This window comes from Magallana gigas, chromosome 4, assembly GCF_963853765.1.
Source record: "Magallana gigas chromosome 4, xbMagGiga1.1, whole genome shotgun sequence".
Lineage (NCBI taxonomy): Eukaryota > Metazoa > Mollusca > Bivalvia > Ostreida > Ostreidae > Magallana > Magallana gigas.
The window spans coordinates 22107439-22130328 of record NC_088856.1 but is presented as its reverse complement, the minus strand read 5'-3'; the positions used below and the strand labels follow the sequence as shown (position 1 = coordinate 22130328).

The following is a 22890-nucleotide window of genomic DNA, read 5'->3' as shown; positions in this document are numbered from 1 at the left end:
TTTTAAATTTTTCCTCTTGATTTATAGATCTTATTGCAACATGAGCTGCATTTTTTCGTTTAGAATTCTCTTTTGCAAAATTTGCAAAATTTTATTTTCTCAAATTATAGGACGAAAATGAATATCACTCATTAAAAAGACTTATTTTACCATATGATTATCTTAAGAGCTATTCAGAGGCTGCATATAATGTATAATTGAACCTAAATTTTGTAGACAGTAAATACGTCTTTCTATTGAGAAAGAGTAAGTATTTGGGTTTACTTCAATATGTTGTCATAAAGTTTCAAGTATCATTGTATCATGTTCAAAGTAGAAAAAAAAGTCCTCAAAAGCAACTCATTTTTTTTAATAAAAATGTATGCATTTTCTTTGCTCGTAAGATACATTTACATGTATATGTTGGTTTTACAGACATTTAAAAAGCAGCAAAGATGCCTGTTGTGTTAATTTTTTCAAAGAGAAAAACTTCTGTAAAGGTTTGCTTTTTGAGAGTAACTTATATTTGCACAGAATCATAGTTTCTACATTTCAATGTTATGAAATGTTATTACGAAGGTAAACATTATAATAATGATGGCTGTCGAATTTCATAATCTAATGCTTGTTTATCCTTTACTTTTTAAAAAAAATTGTAGAATGCCCAATTGGATATATTGGAGTCAATTGCAGTAATCCATGCGATCGACCATTTTATGGAAACTTGTGTAGCTTAATGTGTGAATGTTTGAAATGTCATCATATTTACGGCTGTGTTACAGGTAAATCTATAACTACTAATAATCAATGTTTATGATATAAAATAAAGTATAAATAGGACTACATTAAAAAAAATGCCACTAGAACATAGCTCACAATTCTTTATTAATGAACATGGTTCTTTTCATATATTTATCCAAATTGATTTGGAATATTATGCATCTATCTTGCTTAGTAAATTATGTTTTATTTATATACAATAATCACTATTTAGAGCAATACAATGCACTTCAAATACTTTAATATGATTTGAAATTCTGATGATAACAAACAGGCATTTCAATCTTAATTGAACTTTCTAAGTACAGTAGAAAAGCATTTTAGCCATTAACATGATTAATAAATAAAGTTATCAACTTTAATTCAAATTTTAAGCTATTCATCTTTGATTTTAAAAAAAAGACATTATGCACACACAATACATTTAGCTTTAATGCAATAACCAATTCGAAAAACATCCGGGTTTATATTCATTTTAACTCAAGTACTGTTCAAGTGGTTAATTACGCTTGAGGTTAAATACGAGTATTTATAGTCATACAATACGCTTGGGTATAAAATACCTGATGCTTTCTTTACAACAATAATTTTTTGATTTTTTTAATGCGCGCAGTGGTGTTCAACCTTAATTTAGCCGACAGTGTAAAAACTACTTGTCTGTAAGCGGTTCAAAAAGTATACCTCACAGTTATACATTTACATATTAAAAGCCTCGAAACTATTTAATTAATAATAATAATGCACGTCCAATCCATATATATATATATATATATATATATATATATATATATATATATATATATATATATATATATATATATATATATATATATATATATATATATATATATAGTTATAGGGTTTTTTTTTATATTCAACTCTTAGGGATACTGTCATGTCGTAAAAAGCATGTAGGTTTTTATTTTTTTTTACACCAATAACTAAAACTTCACAACAGTGTACAATAAGCACACATTACCTGGGACATGGGGTAAAACCTGCAGTTGGCTCAATCTGTCAATCAAACGATTTATATTATTTTTTAATAAGATGGTTACGCATAATTTTTATTTTGTCAACAGCTATTTAAATTAATGATTCTAAAGCAGTCAAAGTCAGAATTTAATAAGGTACACAAAGACAACAACATGACATAAACAATTAAATAAACCAAATTCAAAGTAGATTGGAGTACATGTAAAATAATATACCGTTTCATATTTTTCGAGTCTGAATTTGCATGGTACTTATTGAAAAAAGTGTCAAGTTGTGGAATACCCCAAGTTATGCTTACATTTAGTCTGATTTTTTTCTTTTATTATGTTTATTCCGATAAAATGATTTGAAATTAATTTAGAAAAAAGAAATTCTTAAAAGAGATTTAGACACAGATACAGACTTTATGTTTCAGCTCCCATCCCGTAGTTTCTCATAATATACATTCAGAACACATTTTTATGACTTTAAAAGATATGAGGAACTTGTTTAATTGCATAACTTTTTTCTAACTCTGTGAATAATTAGATTCTAATTAGTTGTCGATGATCATATAAATGTTAAAAAAGAAATGTTTATATAATATCAAATTATTAATATTTGAAGCAATTTCGAAACATTACCTGATGTTAAAAAAAAACATCGAAAAATCGATTCGCGTTTTTGATGATAAAGATAAGGTATTACATTTTTATGCATTATTTTAATTCTGGATTATTTCAATTTTCCTATGACATGATACGGTTGATAATTAGTTCTTTTGAGCAAAGAATACATATAAGTGATGCTGCCCCCAGCCAAATTGATGATAAAGACACTCCGTCTAGAGTTTATAAACACAGCTTGTTCTTTTGATAAACTGTTTTTAATAAATAACGTTTCATTAAATAAATTATTAAATCAACATTGCTATCTGTACATGTATACCGGATTTTATAAAATAAATATCTAATACAAATCTACAGACCTTTTACAAATATCTACAAATATTAATGTTTTTATTATTTCATGCGGCACGATCTTTATCATCAGGAACATATCCAAGAGTACCCGATTGATATGAAAATCAAAGCGTATCCAATGCGTTTAAAATCGAGCAAATCGTTTCGAGCAAGAACATTTCGTATAAACCATAAAACGTTTGTGTGAACCGTCTAGTGAGCATCGGGCTGAGGTGTAATAGTAGTACGTTTCAGTGTGTGTATTTAAGAAATGTAATATATTTGTGTATTTAAAAAATGTAATATATATTATAACAAGAGTTTAAAAATTCAATTATTAAAATTGTTTTTTACCTAGACAACACAATGAGCGAACCAAACGTCACGACACGCGCACTGCAGAACTTAAGAAATCTAAAAATAGGTGAGCATACATTATATTGTAACTTTTACTATGTTTTTTTTATATTTTGGAAAACTTACTTTTGCTATATTTTTGTTTTTGTTTTTCCATTTAATCTACTGTGAATATTCAGTCATTTATTGATATAAGATTTACAATTATCCATGGCTTCTTTTGCAAATTTAAATGGTAAAAAGGAACAATTAAGAAATTGAGACACATGTCTATTACTATATGCGGTAAATCGAAACAATAATGGAAAGGATTTAATGTGTATTTCAAAATGCGTCAATTTGTGAACTTAAAATTGTTTGTTTGTACTTTAATTTGTCACACACTTTTGACATTTTCTCTTCTTCTGAACTTTGCATTATGTGCATGCTATGCTTCTGTTGTTTTAGTAGCAAAACGATATCAATGATAGTAGTAAAAGCACTCTGCATTTTATTGTCAACATCTTCAAACTTCCGATCTAAATTTCTTTTGGCAGATTTCTATTAGAAAAAGTTCCAAAACATTGCCATTCTACTGCTAATTACGTTTACAAAAAACAGTTACAATAAAATATAAAGCTTATTTAATGGATTTGTTTTTTTTAAATCTCCAATAATCGGGAGGGTCCGAAAGTTTCGCTTCCAATATTATACCAAACACCCTTGACCCTATTGAGGTTACTTGTTGCACATACCATTGGCTCTGAAATAAATTCACCCCTCTAAACCTCCTAACGGAAAAAAATCCGGACCTGCTTTTGGAAAGGACAAACGAGAAGCCTCGAAGAAATAGTTATATATCTTTAAAAAATTAGGTAACTTAAAATTTACAAATTATTACAGTAAGGGGCTTTCAGTTCATATCAATTATGAATTCAGTTATTAAAAAAAAAATTTTTTATGTGCCGAATTAGATAAGGATTTGGAAAAATAGGTAAAATTTAATAATTTAAGCCCTGCTTGTAGGGCCACTGTTTATTAACATAAGTCTTGGAAATAACAACTTATATTCTCAAAGTTCCCACTAAAGTGTAATATAACAAAAATTATTAGAATTAGCCTTGAAGATTTTTTTTTTTGATTTAGTTGTTGACAAACGACACACGGCAATGGACGAAAACGAATTTGAACCAATTGCAAAAAGTATCCACTTGAGTGCATTAGATGACCTTAAATATCACCAAAGCTTATCTGCAATTTGTCTTTAACTTGAAAAAGGAAAATATTTCAAATTAAAGTTGTCAAATAGTCAACATTCCCATAGACAAGGAAGTGATTATATAAAATGAAATGAAAATAGGACTACTACTTAAACTAAAAAATGAAATTAATATTATAATTAGCTTTTTTTAATTATTAAATTACAGGATGTTTATTAAATACCATGCATCTACAAACTTCAAGTCGGTTTTAAATTTGTAGTGGAATGCTGATTATAATTTAAAAATATAGTTGGATATAAATGCACAGAGTGACTGTTTAAGCAAGCCATTATTTCAAACTCGTCAGAAGCATTACTATATTAAAAGCTGGTGTTTATTTTTATTGTAAATGTTATTCGTCTTAATAATTTAAGTAATACTGTGCATGTCTTAGCCATGCCACTTTATATTACATATTCAAGAAAACAGTATCAAAATATAAGATGCAAGTCATAAAAAAAAAGATTTACGTATTAATGAATTTTATTGAATGTACAGATAAACACTTAAATACGGTCTGAAGTATTAGTTATATCTTTATCAGATCAAACAACGGAACTCAAAACAATACAACGACAAGGAAAACAGCCGAAAATCATGAATAATTCAGCAGAGATGACCAATTTGATAATAATATCAACTGGAGTAGTCTTAACGGTTGTATTATTAACGTTGATCTCATTCACTTACTGCAAACGTTTTACCTCAACAAATATTAATGGAAACAATCCTGACTCTCAAAATATTCAAGAAATGGACACCGTCTATGCTGAAATCATTAGACGAAGAATCTGAAAAAAAAGTCAAGCTTGGACTTTTTTGTTGATGTTCAAATGATGGAATAACGATCTTAAAAATCTTGAATTCAAACCTAAAATATTTGTAATAGGAAACATGTATTTTTTTTTAATTTGGAAAAAAATACAATTGAGGTGGAACATTTCCATTTTGTGACGTATTGTTTATCGAAATGAACAATAAAATAAAGTGTATTTATATAAGTAGTTCCTTTCCAAAAATGGTCACCTTACTCCGTAGCGCAGTGGGATAGAGGGTTTACTACAAACCTGTAAGTCATGAGTTCGAATCCCGCTGGGTTTTTTACATTTTTTACCTTTTCAAATATTTTTAAAAGCTATTTTTTGGTTATATATTGTAAAATTTGACAATTCTAAACCGGTGAAAGTTTTTCAATTATATATAGTACTTTAATCCACATTAATATCGACAGATGTCCCATACCACCTTAAGACGAAGAATAACTTTGATATGCTTGTTTATCTTTATTTTCAATTAAGGAATCAATTTATTTTCTACCTTTGTTATACGATATAACATAACTTGGGACAGTTTAGGCTTTATAAACCGCAAGTTATGTTATTATAGGATTGACTGTATAATTTATTTTGTTCATCGACAAATGAATCTAAAAACCGCATCGCAAACTTTATGAAAGCCGAAGGTTCATTTGTCGATGAGCAAAACAATTTATACTGTCAATGCTTTTAATTTAATTTCAAACACAAATGTTGTATATCTAAGCGAAAATTATTTGTAAAAAGCAAGAGTTAACAAGAAACAAACTATGTCATGAAATTAGCACGCGGAGTGATTTACTCGAGGGGTTTTTTATTGTGTATTACTCTTGATTTGGCTTTACATTAACATTGATTGAACAATTTTGAAAAACAGAAATGTTTATAAAAGATTTTGCTGATACATTTGTGGTTTGTTTATGAACAGCGAAAGTTGAAACAGGTATGCACCCTCACTGCCCTGGTCGTCGGGATAGCTGGGTCCCGCACCGCCATCGCTCGCTGATGCGAAGCTGGAGAGAGTCTTGCTTATTGCAAGTTTCTGGTTTCCCGAGCATTTTCTCGCATAGCTGCGGGTAGAACCTTCGTTTCTGTGTCCACTAATAAACATTATATGACGAACTTCTATTCATGCGTCACTAAGCGCCTGAATGCTAGTTGCTCGGAGGCAGTGTAATGTGTACCGTTCTTTACACTTATCATTTTTACATATATCACACATAAAAAAAATCCTCATCAATTTCTTGCAGAAAATCTAAATTTTCACAATTTTCTTCCATTTCTAGTCTTACTTTATTTAAGACTTTAAGAATATTTATTAAATGGTTGTATCCAATATATATAAAATTGTATAAAATCACATCATGAGTGATGGATAAAATTAAATTTTAGGGGTTTAAAATACAAAATTTAAAAAATACTAATATAGCTAATGTTAATCTTCTGCACCATTCATACATGTATTTCTATTTTTTATGGTATATATAAAACTAAAAGTCGTAGTTGAATTGATGCACGTCCAATGGGTTAGTATTGAGTCTGTGCTGAAAATAGATCGCTAACCTCGCATTCATCGGGCTATGAATGGATAAGAGCGTGATAGTGAGTGATGGGAAAAGAGTGATAAACACAAAGAAAATCAAATTATACTCGAATAACTTTGATTGATATGAAAATTTATTTCTTATAATTTAATTTTCTACTAATTAAAGCAGATAATAAGGTCCATGAACTAGTTAAAATATGTTAATTTGTGCAAAATTGAAACGTAACGACGATTGGATTAGTACATTTCGCACGTGCGTCGTATTGTGACGTAGGCAAGTTTTGTTACACGACATATATGAGTTTGTTAAACCAATCAAATGATGCGTTTCAATCAAAATTTAACTATTTGTTTATATATTGTTTTCATCGATTTCAAACTGAAATAATTTAATCAACAAAAGCATTACATTTTTAGTATTTATTCATTAAACATAATATTGTAGAAATATGTATGTACATATGGAAATATACACACATGAATATTACAGCAAATGAAACTTTATTTTTATTGTCCTTAAAAATATTAATATGTTTTAATATATGTCATTACGTATATGTAAGTATGGTCGTGAAAAGAATAAATTCAGCACTGATATGAAATTTATATTGAAGTTTTGACATATTGCATCCAAGATAAAGGTATCATTTTACAGCAATATTTATCTATTTTTTTGCCAATGTTTATATTGCATAATGCTTTGAAAATTTTACATCATTATGATTCGATCTATATGTTATTTAAATTCTTTGAAGTCGCGTTTTAAACTGGCAATGTTTACATAAACTTAAAAAATGCAAAAATAGATCCAATCTTAAAAACATGTTCACAAATGTGATATATTAATTAAATATCTACATTTTAGTATATAAACTGTTGTCAAACATTTCAGATGTAGGTTATTTATGAATCATTCAATTTTAGATTGGGGCGCTATAGTCCTCTTCACGCTGTCATAGTGGCTGAGGGTACTCAAGTAGCGTAGTGGACAATGCACTCGCTTCTCACCGCTGCGACCCGTGTTTGATCCCTGTGATCGACAATTGTTGTATGTGATAGGGTATGGCGATCATCCGCTTCGACACGTGGGTTTTCCGAATAGCCTGTCTTCCCCCCACATTAATGACACCCCATCATCACTCCGTACTTACTCTTGCTCCGTACTTACGCCTGCGATACATTAATAAAGGTTGTAGAACTTGTTTAACAAACGTTGTGAAAAAAATTCAGTCCAGTTAGTCCTCTTACAAAAAGATATGAATTAAAAAAATTATTTCTTTTAAACATTACGAAAAATCACATATTTAATTTTAAAATATAATCACATAATTATTTTATTTTAGAAAACTAAAATTGGTAAACTAAAATTGGTAAATGGCCACACAAGTTTTAATATCAGCGTTGTCTGAGGAAAACTGGTGATTTTTTTTTTCTGAAACTAGAAATTGTATGTTGATGTAAAGAAAGATGGAATTACTTATTGCCGTCTTGAGGTTCAAAACGTTATTATCTATATTATGCATTGTCGATGATTACACTGATGCGGATTCCTTTAAAATAACTAACCATGAACGTTCACTGCTGCAAAGATTTCATATTCTAAAATTATAAATACTTTCTTGTTAATCATTTAGTTGTGTATCCAACGTAGGACTGTCATATTGGAATAAGATGCATGATGTTAACTATAAAGTGTAGAAAATGTATTATCTTTGATTTCAAGAATTCAAACCCTTAGTTTGTTTTTCGATATACTATGATTAAACAACTTGTGTTGGTTATTTTGGTTTTGTGTTGAGATGTTTTTATTTATTTTACATAAGTTGTCATGCTAATCAATAAAGTTGCTTTATTGTGACCTTGAAAAACACGTTTTTCTTGTAATGTATATGGGATGCAGAACCTTTAGTTTGGATTTTCAAAATGAAAGATTGCTGAGTATTTGCAAAGATAATGCACTTTTTCCAATACGTTAAATTCTCACTAAAAATAACGATGTTTTTTCTTTCATTTTATCTTTTTAAAAATACAGTTGTCATATGTTTTTCTTAAGAGGTGAATCGCGCAAAGAGTAAATAGTAATAGAATAGAAAATAAATCTAACAACGTCATATGCAAGTCTGCAATAGTAATAATAGGTACTGAAACTTTGTTTAATTTATTATTGTAGATGGTTTTTCATTTTCATCATTATCATTTTTTCATGAATACACATGTTGATAGAAAAATACTTATTTCATATCTGTATTTTGCAATAATGTTATTTTAGTTTTATTACATATATTAAATTGAGAGTGTTTTAACTGATTATTTATCACATACTATGGATTAGATAATCTAATACCAATTTTATGGGTTTCAATCGGAATGACTTAAGTTTTAACTATTCTTTGGTGTCTTGAAAGGCAAGGATACTTTCAAACTACTAAAACACTTCATTCAATTTATTAAAAAAAAATACAATAAATAAAAAAAAAAAATAACTTTGAACAAAGACTTTAGCCAAAGAACGTTAATGATGTTTGCCACAAAGGTATCCATCAACTTGTAATTATATAAATTAGAGAAGTAATTAAACTGGTCTTACTTAGATCTATACATGTATTTTATTCATTTCAATCGGGGTTTTTAATTCGTTCACGTTACAGCTGTGATGTAGAAAAAAAAACCTGGGATATTGACTCTGTTTATGATGAAAATAATTTTTGATAATATCGATGTTATCGATAGTATAGTTAAAACTTTTGGAGTTTTTTAATTTTCTTTTAGAAATAAATAGTTGAATAATTGAAAAAGAAATGAAAATAACAGGTATTGTTTAAAATATCTTTTTTTATCTTTGTCATAATGTCTGTGTTTACATTTATTACAAATCATTTTTTCTAAAAACAATGTATCAATGTATGTTGCGGGAATTGCTATTTTTTCCGAAAACAACTGCTAATTTGCATAATAAATGCATTAGTATATAAAATGTTTACCACAATATGTAACTGCTCTATATATATATATATATATATATATATATATATATATATATATATATATATATATATATATATATATATATATATATATATATATATATATATATATATATTGTATCGTATTCCCTGGGCTCAGTGTGTTCATTTCATCAGAATAAATAAAACTCTTCCGGATATTGAGGCCCTTTGTTTTGTGTCTTAGTGATGTGACAATCCCTATCGCAGGGGTTTATGTAACCACGATCTTGCATTGACTATAATGTTGATACTTTTGATTGATTTTTTGCCGCTTTAAGAACTTGATTAATTTTTATACTTCCTGTTTTGTTTTGTTGTGGCGGTTGGTGCCATTTACGAAACCAAATATATTAATAATATTTTATTGATTATTAAAAAGAAACCCTCCAGTTATTTAAATTTAGTTGGTAAAAGTTAGTAAAATGTGTGAATCAATAATGTTGAAGAATCAAGAAAAGATCAATACACATTTGTCTTTAGACATACATTTTGGTTACCATGTGGTTGGTCTTCTACTTAAACCAGTTTTCAGATATATCTATTAAATTATTATGCCAGTGCATCGGGATGAGATTACATAGACATTTAGTTCTCAAAAACTCTTATACGTAACATTATTCATCAACTTTAACTTTCAATCTGGATTTGAAATAATGAATGTTTATTCTTATTCACTATTTCAAATAGTACAATTAACAAACTGAAGTGAAACAATTTGTTTTTTCTATTTTTGTAGGAGTTGTTTCCTTATTCTGTTTCCTTTTATCTGATTGTTTCCGATTCCCAAAGTTGTTTATAAATATATTAGAGTTTGGCAAAACTCATTTCCCTGTCTCAATTGTTGATGACATTGAAATAAAAGCCTTGTCAAAAGCTAATTTCATTTCTTAGATTTGTTCAACTTTTAGTAATTTTTTTTGTATTATAATACGCAGTGTCCTTTTTGAATAGTGTTGTTTAATCTTGATTGGTATTTTAAAAACAGGTAATATTCATTGTATGCTTTAAATTAAAAAAAAAAATGCATATAGAAGTTAGGATCTAATCAGGATAGACATTGTACTGCAGTTTTGTTAATATGCGCCAGTAATGAGGATAAAACAATGAATACGTTTAAATAATTCATTAACCCATCTTAATACAAAGAAATTTTCTTTTCTTCTGATAACGTTTTGGATTGAAAACTTTTACTAATTATTTTTGTGTACAAATAAATTGAACAAGTCTTATAAGAGTGTGCATGGTCTTGCGCAACTTATTTTTATCAAACATACCTTGTTACATGTAAAAGTTATGTTATAGGAATTTTAAGTTTACTAGCTATATTGATTTTTACAATTGTTCGCCATACGAGTTATCGCACGTTTTAATGTGTACTGTCAAGAAGTAGGGAGTGCTAACGTAATGTTGGTGTCATCATTTGACCAATGAAATTAAACGCGGAAATTCTAGCGACTCTCTGTGTTTAGAAAGACGCGCTAATTCATTGTCTTTCAGGACGCCGCACGGGTAACACCTTTGAATACTGATTCTGTTCCTTTGGACCATTTCTTTAAAAATCCACTACCTCCCCTCCACCTTCCCAGTGTAAAATTTTTATATTATTTTCTTTTGTTTCAGTTTTTTTTCTTTTCTTTTTTCATGGATGTATTTTATTTTAGATGTACGTACCAAAAAGGAATTTGTTTGACGATATTACGTAACCATTTTTCGATTTCAGTTTCTCAATACAGCCAATTCATGAAATTCATATTTGTATATGATTATTAATAACTATTCGGGAAAAAAACTATAATTACATCATATTAAGATCGAATGCAGAATTGTGACATAATTCAATCTTATTTTATTGAAGTATTATGCAATATTGTTTAATATAATTTTACGCAATGTGTTACAATGTTATGTAACAATAAAAGTCACGCTGGTGGCAAAGAGCAACATAAACCATGTCTTGTTTTGTTTATATACACTGTACTATGCATCGAAAGATGGAGGAAATGGTCTTACGTCAAGTAAACCACATAAGCTCTAGCCCTTTCACACGGAAATCAATTATGGATAAATATTATTTTGTCTAATGCAATCTGTTTACATCTAACAGTCGTGTACTAGCGGTTTGAAAGCTTAAGGGTACAATACTGATATGAATCTTAAGACATAATAATATCTGATATTTCTGATGTCTTACATGAAGGGGAGAAGACTATTTTTCTGCTTGATACTCATTCCTTAGTTTAGGCTACATGTTTATGCAATTTATATACAATTAAAACATGATTGCCTGATCTTGTTATAGATGTTACAAGTACCTGATTTACTTTGCACTCTATCAGACAAGACCAAATGTTTTTCGCTCATTCAACTATATAGCAAAGTGTTTTCCTTGTGACTGCTTCGCCTCCGTTACAGGGTCACTGTAGCGTGACAGGTCAAAATTTTTATCGACATTAAGTTAATATCGAGTCGACCAATATTTTTGATACCCTTAAATGATATTACACGATTCATTCTACTACTTATAAGAATGCCAACGATTACCTTAAAAGACGGTTATTTCAATGCGCTAGGGAAAATCTATTTAAAATTTTTGAACATAACTTTTTTTCCCAAAAAATATAATATTATATTTTAGCTCTCTGAAGGCTCAAGAAAGGTTTTCTTATACAGTTTTGTCCCGCGTCTGTCTTTTTGTCTCTCCATCAGTTCATGTGTCCGTATGTATGTTTGTCTTCCTGTCCGTTATTATTAAACTATTTACATTTTTTGACACATTCATCAGAACACGTGAGCTTATTTCAGTCTAACTTGGTACAAAACATCCTTTGATAAAAAAAGAAATAAATTATGTCAAAATGAAGGACAACATCTTCTTTCAATTAAGAAAGAAACACCACTTTAAAAAGTTCACCGGGATATGAAGTCGATTGGTCACGTGATCAAATCCTGGGAAGCCCAAACGGCTTCTTTGTAGATTTGATCACGTACCAACCAATTTCTATCCCGGTGAACTTTTTAACATTGCTGTTGTTTACTTATATTTACGTTTGAAAAAGACAAATCGTCTAGAACTGTTAAAACTACCGAGATTTTAAGTTTACAATAATCCAAGCGACAAGCGATATGCGAGCGCTAAGATCATTGTGACGTCGTGAAAAAGTTCATACAGATTTGAACGTTTTCGCTATTTTATAGGCTCATATAAGGAAACATATTTGCAATATGGATATGTGAAGATAGATTGGAATGTTTGAATATTTTCTTCACAAAAACCATTTATCCAAAAAATATTAAACTTGTGTGTGGAAGCATCCTCAGGTAAGGTAGATTCAAGTGGGCTTTTTTTTTTTTCAAATCATGTCCCCCGCAGTAAGAATGGGGCAACCATGGGTTGGGGTGTCAATTTTTACATGTCCATAGGAATATATAGAGAAAAATTATTTGGCAAGAAAAGCTGAAACGTGTGAGGAGGCATCCTAAGTAGTGTATATTTCTTTTAATTAAATCATGATTCACTGGGGTAGGGTTGGGCAACAGTTGTGGGGATTTTTTTTTCGCATAGGAATACAGTAAATATAGAGACATATCTTCTTATCAAGCACTCCAATGTCATAACATATTGTATAACGTAGATGCATGCATTCTTAAATAGTGTTGATCCTCAATTCTTAAAATTTTGACATCAAAGAGACCAAATATGAAGTAACTGTTCAAACATTCTGTTTAAGTATAGACTCATTATTGTTCAAACTGCGTTATCTGGATCATAAGTAAGCCTGTCACGGAGAGATTGGTTAAAATTTTAACATAAAAGTATTTTTACATAAAAGACTGTTCAAACCGTGACATAAAAAATTAATACTGTTGTCTCTGAAGATGTTCAAACATTAGCATTCAAATATTTGAAGAAAATTTTTTTTTTATAAAAACTATGCTACAACTTTTTATAGAAGATGCACTTAAGATAAATAAGGCATCATATTAATTATAAACTGGTGAAACAGCAATCACTGTACTAACATAAGAGAGGGTCAATGTTTAAAATAAGAATACGAGAAGAATTTTTTTTTAAATCTTTTAAAGCAAAATCTACTTTACCTAATTGTCCAGATATTTTGAATTTGATTTAATCAGAATAATTGTTATTGTTGTAGATTTACCAATGTGATCAATAGATATCTTGTTTTTAATTAGTGATATTTTATTATTTTCAACACTTAATACGAGAAATTGATAAATTCAAGCCAACAAAATTTAATTAGACTACATGTAATACTCAAAATACACGGGTACATACTAACTAAAATTGAATGCTTATTGTGGCAAGCTATCATAACAAAATAAATTAATGAATGTCAAATGAATAAAGGGTTTTAAATCACCAATGACTCTATGAGAGGTAACTCTTATTATGAAAAAATATCTAACCTCGCTACAAATGCATGCAGCTTACTAAATAACAAAATATGTCTCTTTTGCATAAGTGAATTGGATTAATTCTAAAATTTAAAAATGTTTAAAGCATCAGAAAAAAAATGTATGTGTATCCAATTTACATACCACAATATCTAAAATCTAGAGATATTACCAAAATATTAAACTTAATATACACCTTAAAAGGTGTGGGTCCTATATACAAGGCCAATATTTTCCGTCCTGTTGACAACAATACATCCAGGCATAGTACATGTATATATCAAATACTTAAATTCGTCGCTGGCCATTTAATCTTGTTTATTTGTTTTGAAGAGTTTTATGTGCTTGTTTGCTTAAAAGTAGGTAAAATTGCGTACACAATTTTATGAAACGTCTTTGTCAAAAACACATTACAAATGACACAGAATTAGCAATATTTAGAAATGAGTAAAACAATAACTCTATAAATATTAACTCCCTTAAGTAAGTGTACGATTTTTTTAATTAAATATTTATTTAAAATACTACCAATGCCTTTGATGTTCGTATAGCAGCAACACAAATATACCAAACTGCCACTTAAAGCAGCATTTCATAATTTTGAACAATATCAAGTAATATGATACCTGATTGAAAAAGATATACATTTTGATGTTATGAGATTAGAATAACGATGCATTAACGATACTTTTTTAATTTTGTCTGACTGTTATTTCATTAACTTCGCAAAAGATGACGAACAAATATAACAATTTCTTATAACATTCGTGAATGCGAAATGCGGATTTGTGGTAAATTGCAGGCTCCCTCTTTGATATCCAAACTGACATAAATACTAAAGAAGGGGAATGTATAGAAAATAACTTCATAAATGTCAGATTCATACGACCAAATCAACAGATATAATAAATTGCTTGGAAAAAGTGCAATTAATGTAAGTAGGGTAGTAAATACATTTTGCCAATTAAACTTATACAAAGAGGTTGTTGTGATAAAAATCATCGCTCAATTTTCAAAAAGTTGCATACAAAAATAAATGTCATGAATAAATAGATCAGCTGTTTAATTTGGTGATTTGCCATTTTTTTCCTTGTAAAAAGTCTTTTAAAATAGCATACATCATTATAACACGGTGAACTATTTGAAAGGAAATACATTTGCAAAGTACAAAAATAACTTTGTGTTCGCCTTCATTTAAATTGGTATGTTCCAATTATTGAGATTGAGATTCGGAGTTGTAAGTTATTTTTTGTTTTGTTTGATTTGATATTTATCATGTATACATTATAAGTTTTTTTTTTCTATATAAAGCAAGAGTTGCACGTTGAAGTGTTAAAAAAAATATTATTTTGTATCACCGAGAATGCAAACTTTGTTACCATAAAAAAAACTCTGCGTAGCTTTGTAATTCAATGGGTTTTTTTTTCATTTGTAATCCTTAAATATAAACTTGAAAACCCAATTTTCGGCTGCCTCTCCAAATATTTACCAGGACTGAGATCAATAACATTCCGCTTGTCAATCAAATAAGAAAAAAACCTTGTGCCTGATTGACAGATTTGGCCAACCGTGTCAGCTGGACAACCGAATAACTTATCGGCAGCACCCCCCCCCCTTTATTAACCACACGTGTATTTTTTCGTACTCGTTTTAAAAAAAATATCTTTATAAATAAATCGGCAATGTCGCGTTTTATGATTGGATCACGAAAAGAAATGTCTCAAATAAAAAAAAAAAAGGTTAAAAATGAAAAAGTAGCAAATTTTACCGACGTTAAAGTAAGAAATTTATATTCTATGACTGGATTTTTATTTCAATAAACAACCATTGGCATAAACATTTAAAATTAAAGAGAAGTCATACTTTGTTTGTTAAATAATATTAAGAAAGGTTTAATTCTAGAATTTTTAAAGTCTCGTAAATACGACTATGATATAGAATTTGTGGGAAAATTGTGGGTTTGTTTTTTTTAAACCAGAAAGGTTAATATGAACACGTTTTCTTTATTTACTTATTTATAATCACTATGCACATCATACAGTAAGAAGAGATACTAAGATACCGTTTCATACAAGCTTTTTAATATTTTTTTACAGGGCTTGAGCGAAACATGTTAGTTAAAAATTTTAACATCTTTGTTACATAAAAGATACATTTCCTTTTTATATTGATATGGCGTATTTGTTTGTTAAACCCAATTATTGATAACTATTGTATTATATAATATCTATGCCTGTTTTAGTATTGGTCAATGATTTTCGCACAGAACTTAAATATATTCATGTTTTCATTTACAATAATATACATGTACAAGTATCGCTAAATTGCGAAGAAAGGACATAGATGAACGACATATGACAAGAGTGGTCCGCAATACCGATAGTAAGGGATGAAGTTAATCTATAAATGTCACATTCGAAATTGATTCATAATGCATAGATAGCAGGCTTGGGGTAATGCTAAATGTAATGGTAATGCATTGCAATGCATTACATGTTCAAAGTAATGCTGGTAATGTGTAATGCCACAAAATTAGCATTTCAAGTAATGGTAATGTAATTCATTACATCCCACGATTTAGTGTAATGCTGGCATTACATGGCATTACTTTGCATTACTATGCTTATTTATTCATGTTCACTTTTAAAAAGGTGATGAATAAATGGATAGCTGAATTGCATTTGATTAACTTTATTGAAAAAGAGAAAGAAATAATTCTTGAAATAAAAATGTTTTAGTTGTATTATTAAAACAGTATAGATTGTATAAATTAAAAAGATATATAAAATTTCATTCTTAAATTGTTCATATTACTAGATATAACAACACAGTTTCATAACATTTTTATGAGTGTTGTTATTAAGAGTTTTAAATCATTTAAACAATTTACTCCAAATAGTTTGCACTTCAATAAAGATGTGTCAACAACACACTATTCCCCCAGGATAACCTAGGTATCAAAACAATCTATTGTTATAACAAATGCTAAACATTCCAATCCCCTTCCCTACGGCATGTCCCAATAGAATAGAGGACATACACGCACCTTTAAGAGCAAAATGAATGCACTGTCCACCCATGATGAAAATCAAAATCAGTACCAATATTATCACCCATTTGAAAATAATTTTACTCTCTCTCTCTCTCTCTCTCTCTCTCTCTCCTCTCTTCGTTGTATATTAAGTACATTAGTTTGGACGGATAGAAAATATAAGATTCATGTATTTTTTCTATTTTTGCACTTAATATATCCTAAGATAAAGATTGTCAAACAATCTTTCAGTCCCAGCTTCCACTGCTTCTGTAGAACATTTATTTAGTATAGCTGGGAAGATTTTCAAACTAATACAGTTAAAAGAGTTGAAATCTTTGAAACTTTGATAAAAAAGTGCAACAGCAATCTTTTGTCTTAAAGTGTCATCAGCATAAAGAAATCCGATTAAAATCTATTAAGAAATTTAACTGGGAAAAACCCTCTGCTTATAAATTAATACAATTGAGTGTCCAAAATTATCAAGATTTGTGTAATCTGGGGAAATATCTCTATTTAGCTTTTTAATGACCGCAACATTATTCCAATAATTGTATTCTATTGTGCATGAATTCTGTGTCTATATCATATCTGACATTGTATCATGCCAAATGTCTATAAATATCTTTTTACTTATGTAATATGTTGTTCATAATGTCACAAGATGATTATATATTGAGCAAATAAAGAATGACTCTTGTATAAGTCATTGAATTTGAACCTGATACTGAACATGAACCTGTAAATATGTTAAAGAGTGTTTTATATTTGAAACATTTGCAAACACTCTTTATTAGTTTTATTCTTTTTAAACAAAGTAATGGTAATAATAATGCATTACTTTTCTCATGTAATGGTAGTGTAATGCATTACTTCATGAAAATCAAGTAATGGTAATGGTAATTTAATGCCCAAATTCATGGAGTAATGGTAATGTAATGCATTACTTTACAATGTAATTCGCCTAAGCCCGATAGATAGGTTAATTTTAATACAACCGTTCGATACTTTAAAACAGTAATAGAGATAGTTTGAAGTGTTAACATGTATCACATCAAAATCATATTCAAACGTTAAAAAGATATACCTCTTACAAAACATCGTTGATGGTCTTAATTATTCACTGTGAAATAGTCAAATATAAACCTTTGCATGCGATTGCCACATTTTAATATGAATAATACAATGTCTATGACATATATACTTGTAAATAGTGAGAGTTATATCCCGTAATCCAGCCACTTATCGATCGGCCTTATGCGGAATAATTACTGTTCAATTATCGATCAACTTTCCTTCGTTGCAACTATGAATATAACTCCAAACTATCAACTCATTTCAGTTGATAACGTTAGGTCTTGTTATTAATAAATACGCATTTTTTTGCCAGAATTGCATCTTAAGTGGGGGTTGTGCATTACACTTCATCTCTTGTTTTTCAGGCCATGATTCTGGATATCGTGGGAGTAAAACTGCCGATATTGTTTGTAATGCACGTTGTATGGTTACACTTACAGAATCACATTTTACTTTGTCGAAATGCTCCATTCTTTAATAACTTTCCGTTTTTTATTTAAATTCCCGTATATTTATCCATTGTTCCTTGCATCAAAAAAGTTCTCGCAATTACGTAATTGGCCACCTGTTGACTTGTCGCGTGGTCAAAGTTAATTTAACAAATTCCGGGGGTTAATGCACTTGTCTCGTGTCGGTCTTCTCAGGTTAATCGGGTGTTTCAAAATTTATCAATTACGATGATTTGGATGAAAAATATTTCCATCGTACGTAATACGTTATTTAATTATTGTTTTCCAAATAGAAATTGAAAATTTGCACCGTTATCACGATCAAAGAAGGCTAACATATTTCAGAAGAATTAAACATTTTGCAAGAATAGACGATCAAGACCTATTGCATTAAATACTCACATTAATCTGCAACAATGTTCTCCAAACCGGATGTTGCCTTATCCTGCCAAATTGTTCATAACCACCCTCCGCCGGTTTAGACAAGTTTTACTGTATAGTACTCTAATCCTTATATTTGTACGGTAAGGCACGTCCACCGTATTACGTTTTTTCTATTAACCTAAACCAAATGAAATACAATCAAACTTGTTTTAAATTATATAGAAAATATTTCTAGTTGTTTAAAATGCACTTACTTATATTTTCAATCCCAAAACCCCCATTATTTCATCCATATGGAAGTGAACAAAAAAATCACAAAATAATTTGCCACCAATGGTTGACGATATATATGTAGTAATCAATGGATTATTATAATAAATAACTAATTTGTACATTTTTTTTTTATAGATTTTTGGATTTGAATATTTACTTAATGCAACAATTCGTTTGCAACAATGCTGAATGAATTTGTAAATAAATGGATGGTCCAGGTCTTTTGTATATGTATATCTGGTGCATGTAATAGCCATTGCCTAACAAAGTAAGTATTGCTTTATTTACAATCTATCTGTGAGATGGACATGTTTTTTTCCGTATGCTGTCATTTAGAATCGCAATAGTTTTTTTATCAAGTGCTTTTATATTGAAGGAATTTAACAGAAGAAACTGAAGATTGTTTGGTTAATTACTTTAAAGTTGAAGATACGTGTAAAGGTATTTTTTTCTTCGAAAAGTTTCATAAAATAAATGAAAGTTAGTCCATATTCAGGTAATTTACGTTGTTGTTTGTAGTATGTCCAATTGGATTTGTTGGATACAACTGCTCTCAAAAGTGCACTCCGCCAGCATACGGGTTTTTATGTGGTAATAAATGCATTAACTGCTCACCCTGTCATCATGAAGTGGGATGCAACTCAACTCCTGAACAAACAAGTAATGATTCATTTTGTCAACATCAACTTAACTTTGATTTTAAATTTTTATCCCAATGGTTGTTTGTTTAAATAAAAATACTATGACTGGATTTTTATTTCAAAAAACAACCGTTTGCATAAAAATTTAAAATTAAAGTTAAGTTATACTTTGTCTGTTGAATAATATTAAGAAAAGTTTAATTCTATAATTTTTAAACGCTCGTAAATACGACTATGATATGGAATTTGTGGGAAAATTGTGTTTTGTTTTTAAAACCAGATAGTTTAATATGAACACAATTTCTTTAATTACTTATTTATACCCACTTAGCACACCATACAGTAAAAACAGATATGATATTACCGTTTCAAGCAGTTTTTTAAAATTTTATTACAGGGCTTGAGCGAAACATGTAAGTTAAAAATTTTAACATCTTTGTTACATAAATGATGCCTTTCTGTTTTATATTGATGTGCCGTATTTGTTTGTTAACACATTCATTGATAACAAGTATATTATATAATATCTATGCCTGTTTTTGTCTTGGTCATGATTTTCGCACAAAACTTAAATATATTCATGTTTTCATTTACAATCATATACATGTACCAGTATCGCTAAAACCCTATTTGAAGGAATTGCGAAGGAAAAAGCATAGTTGAACGACATATGACAAGATCGGTCTGCAATACTTAAAGTAAGGGATGAAGTTAATCTATGAATGTCACATTCGAAATTGATTCATAATGCATAGATAGGCTCATTTTAATATAGCTGTTCGATACTTTAAAACATACATAGTGAAAGTTTGCATCGTTGACATGTATCACATCAAAATGATATTCAAACGTTGAAAATATATACCTCTTAAAAGCATCGTTGATGGTCTTAATTATTCACCGTGAAATAGTAAAATATAAACCATTGCATGCGAATATCACATAGTAATATGATTAAATACAATGCCTTAGACATCTTATTATTTTTTCTTTTAATGTATAATTATTTTGCATTAATTGAGAGAATTATATTGAAATATAGTGACGTAGAATCATGTCAATTGTTGGCACTTATTTTTTATATTTAATGAATTCATTTTAAACCAATTTGCACAGAAACAACCTGGTAATTGAAATGGTAAATTTACCCCTTAGATCGCCCCTCCTGCAATTTTAAAGACGGGAAGTTGTTGTTTTGCAGACCAATTGGACATATATCAAAACTAAGAATTTAATTTGGATTTTATTTTTTTTTCATTTTGCATGATGTATGCAAAAATGCATAGATGGGTAAGCTTTTAATGACATACAAAGACCTTATGACAAGAACATTCAAAAATGTTTTTCTAAAACAGTTTAACCTACCATGCATCCAGCAACTTGTTGAAAAATACGTTCACCCCGACCTTCCCGACTTGAATATTACGAAAAAGGCTGCAAGCTATGGAATCCCAATGAGTTCAATAATCTATCTCTGCTGTTGTGCATTTGTCTTTTCTAAATACTATATTTGTTAAATGTAAAAGAGAAATAGTTAATGTTAACTCTGTTAATGAGCCTTCAAACACTGTATACTAATTTTGTAAATCATCATTGGTAAAATCGAGTATTGGTAAATTGTAGATACAGAATGTGTGCGGTGCAAGTTTGACATTAATACTAGCTTGTCTCAAACGTAATTTGAGTTTCTAGATTTAAAAGGTAATGTACCATTATGACAACAGGGGGCACACGCTACGTCAAATCATATAGGACATAGACTTAAAACAAAGATATTAGATCAGCTTGAACCTACGATTATTCATACGCGATAGAATTAGTTTCTGGGTGCAAACCCATTCTTGATATTTTTTTTGTTGACAAATATTAGCCGGTGCTGTCCCTTAATTTAATTTACCTATTTTAACGGACCTTGTATAATTAACAAAGTATAGAATTTTAAAGAAAATCTTTGTCATGTAAAAAATTGGAGAAAAGTTAATTAACCCCCCCCCCCCCTTAACAATTAACGAATAACGTATTTGGAAAACGTAAATACAAAATAGCATTTATATACTATAATAGTAAAATAATAAGTAATATATAATAGTATAATATTAATAATATAATAATAATATATAATATTAACTAGAAACCGATTGATCGGTTAGAAATTGCAGTCCCTGCTTTACCTTGATAAGTGAAGAATTTATGGAATTTTTGAAACAAACGTTATTGTTGTATTCTTTCACCCATATTATCACAAAACAACTTAGTTATCATGAATACGACTATTTATCTTAACTCTTTCAATTTTTTATATCTTTAACAGGACGACAGATATAGTTTCTAGAAAATGCCTACTCAATGAATATAAGGATGGAAAAAACTGCAAAGGTGTATATTCATATTTTAAAAAAAATTCTTTTTACGAAAAAAGGAATGTTTTACTTGAGACTATTTTAAATAAGCATTCAAAATTTATCTTTCAATCATTCTTTTGATTAGAAAAGCGGTGTTATTATTTTTATGTTTTAGAATGCCCAGCGGGATACTTTGGTCTCAACTGCTCCCAAACGTGTGTCCTTCCTTCGTATGGGATTGCCTGTAGTGAAAGATGTAACACTTCCTGTTTATTATGTCATTATGTAAAGGGGTGTATTTCATTTTCAGAATTAACAGGTATTATTTGGTATACAGCTTATTATTCAAAATTTTGTATTGCTATATTGATAACTAATTAAGATGTTTTTGCTTATTTACTACCCCTTTCTTACATATACATTCTAAGTAAAATTCAAATAAAAATAGTTTTTATAAACAATGTTTTAAAGTCATTTAGAATTAAAATTTTCTTTTTGATATCCAGTTCACCATAAAATCAGTTTTGAACATAACAGTAATATTAGGGTTTCAAAGTTGAAAGACAATAACCATTCATGTGCGTATTTGTAACTACATGTAACTTGAGTCTATATAG

General features: G+C 29.1%; 1 long non-coding RNA gene across 1 annotated transcript; it reads left to right on the top strand.

The window, feature by feature from the left end:
* The first annotated feature begins 350 nt into the window (after positions 1 to 350).
* Positions 351 to 5368, top strand: LOC105342246 (uncharacterized). Its single transcript, XR_010712598.1, has 4 exons — positions 351 to 479; positions 639 to 761; positions 3055 to 3120; positions 4839 to 5368. It is a non-coding gene; the product is annotated as an uncharacterized lncRNA (long non-coding RNA).
* Positions 5369 to 22890: the final 17522 nt, after the last annotated feature.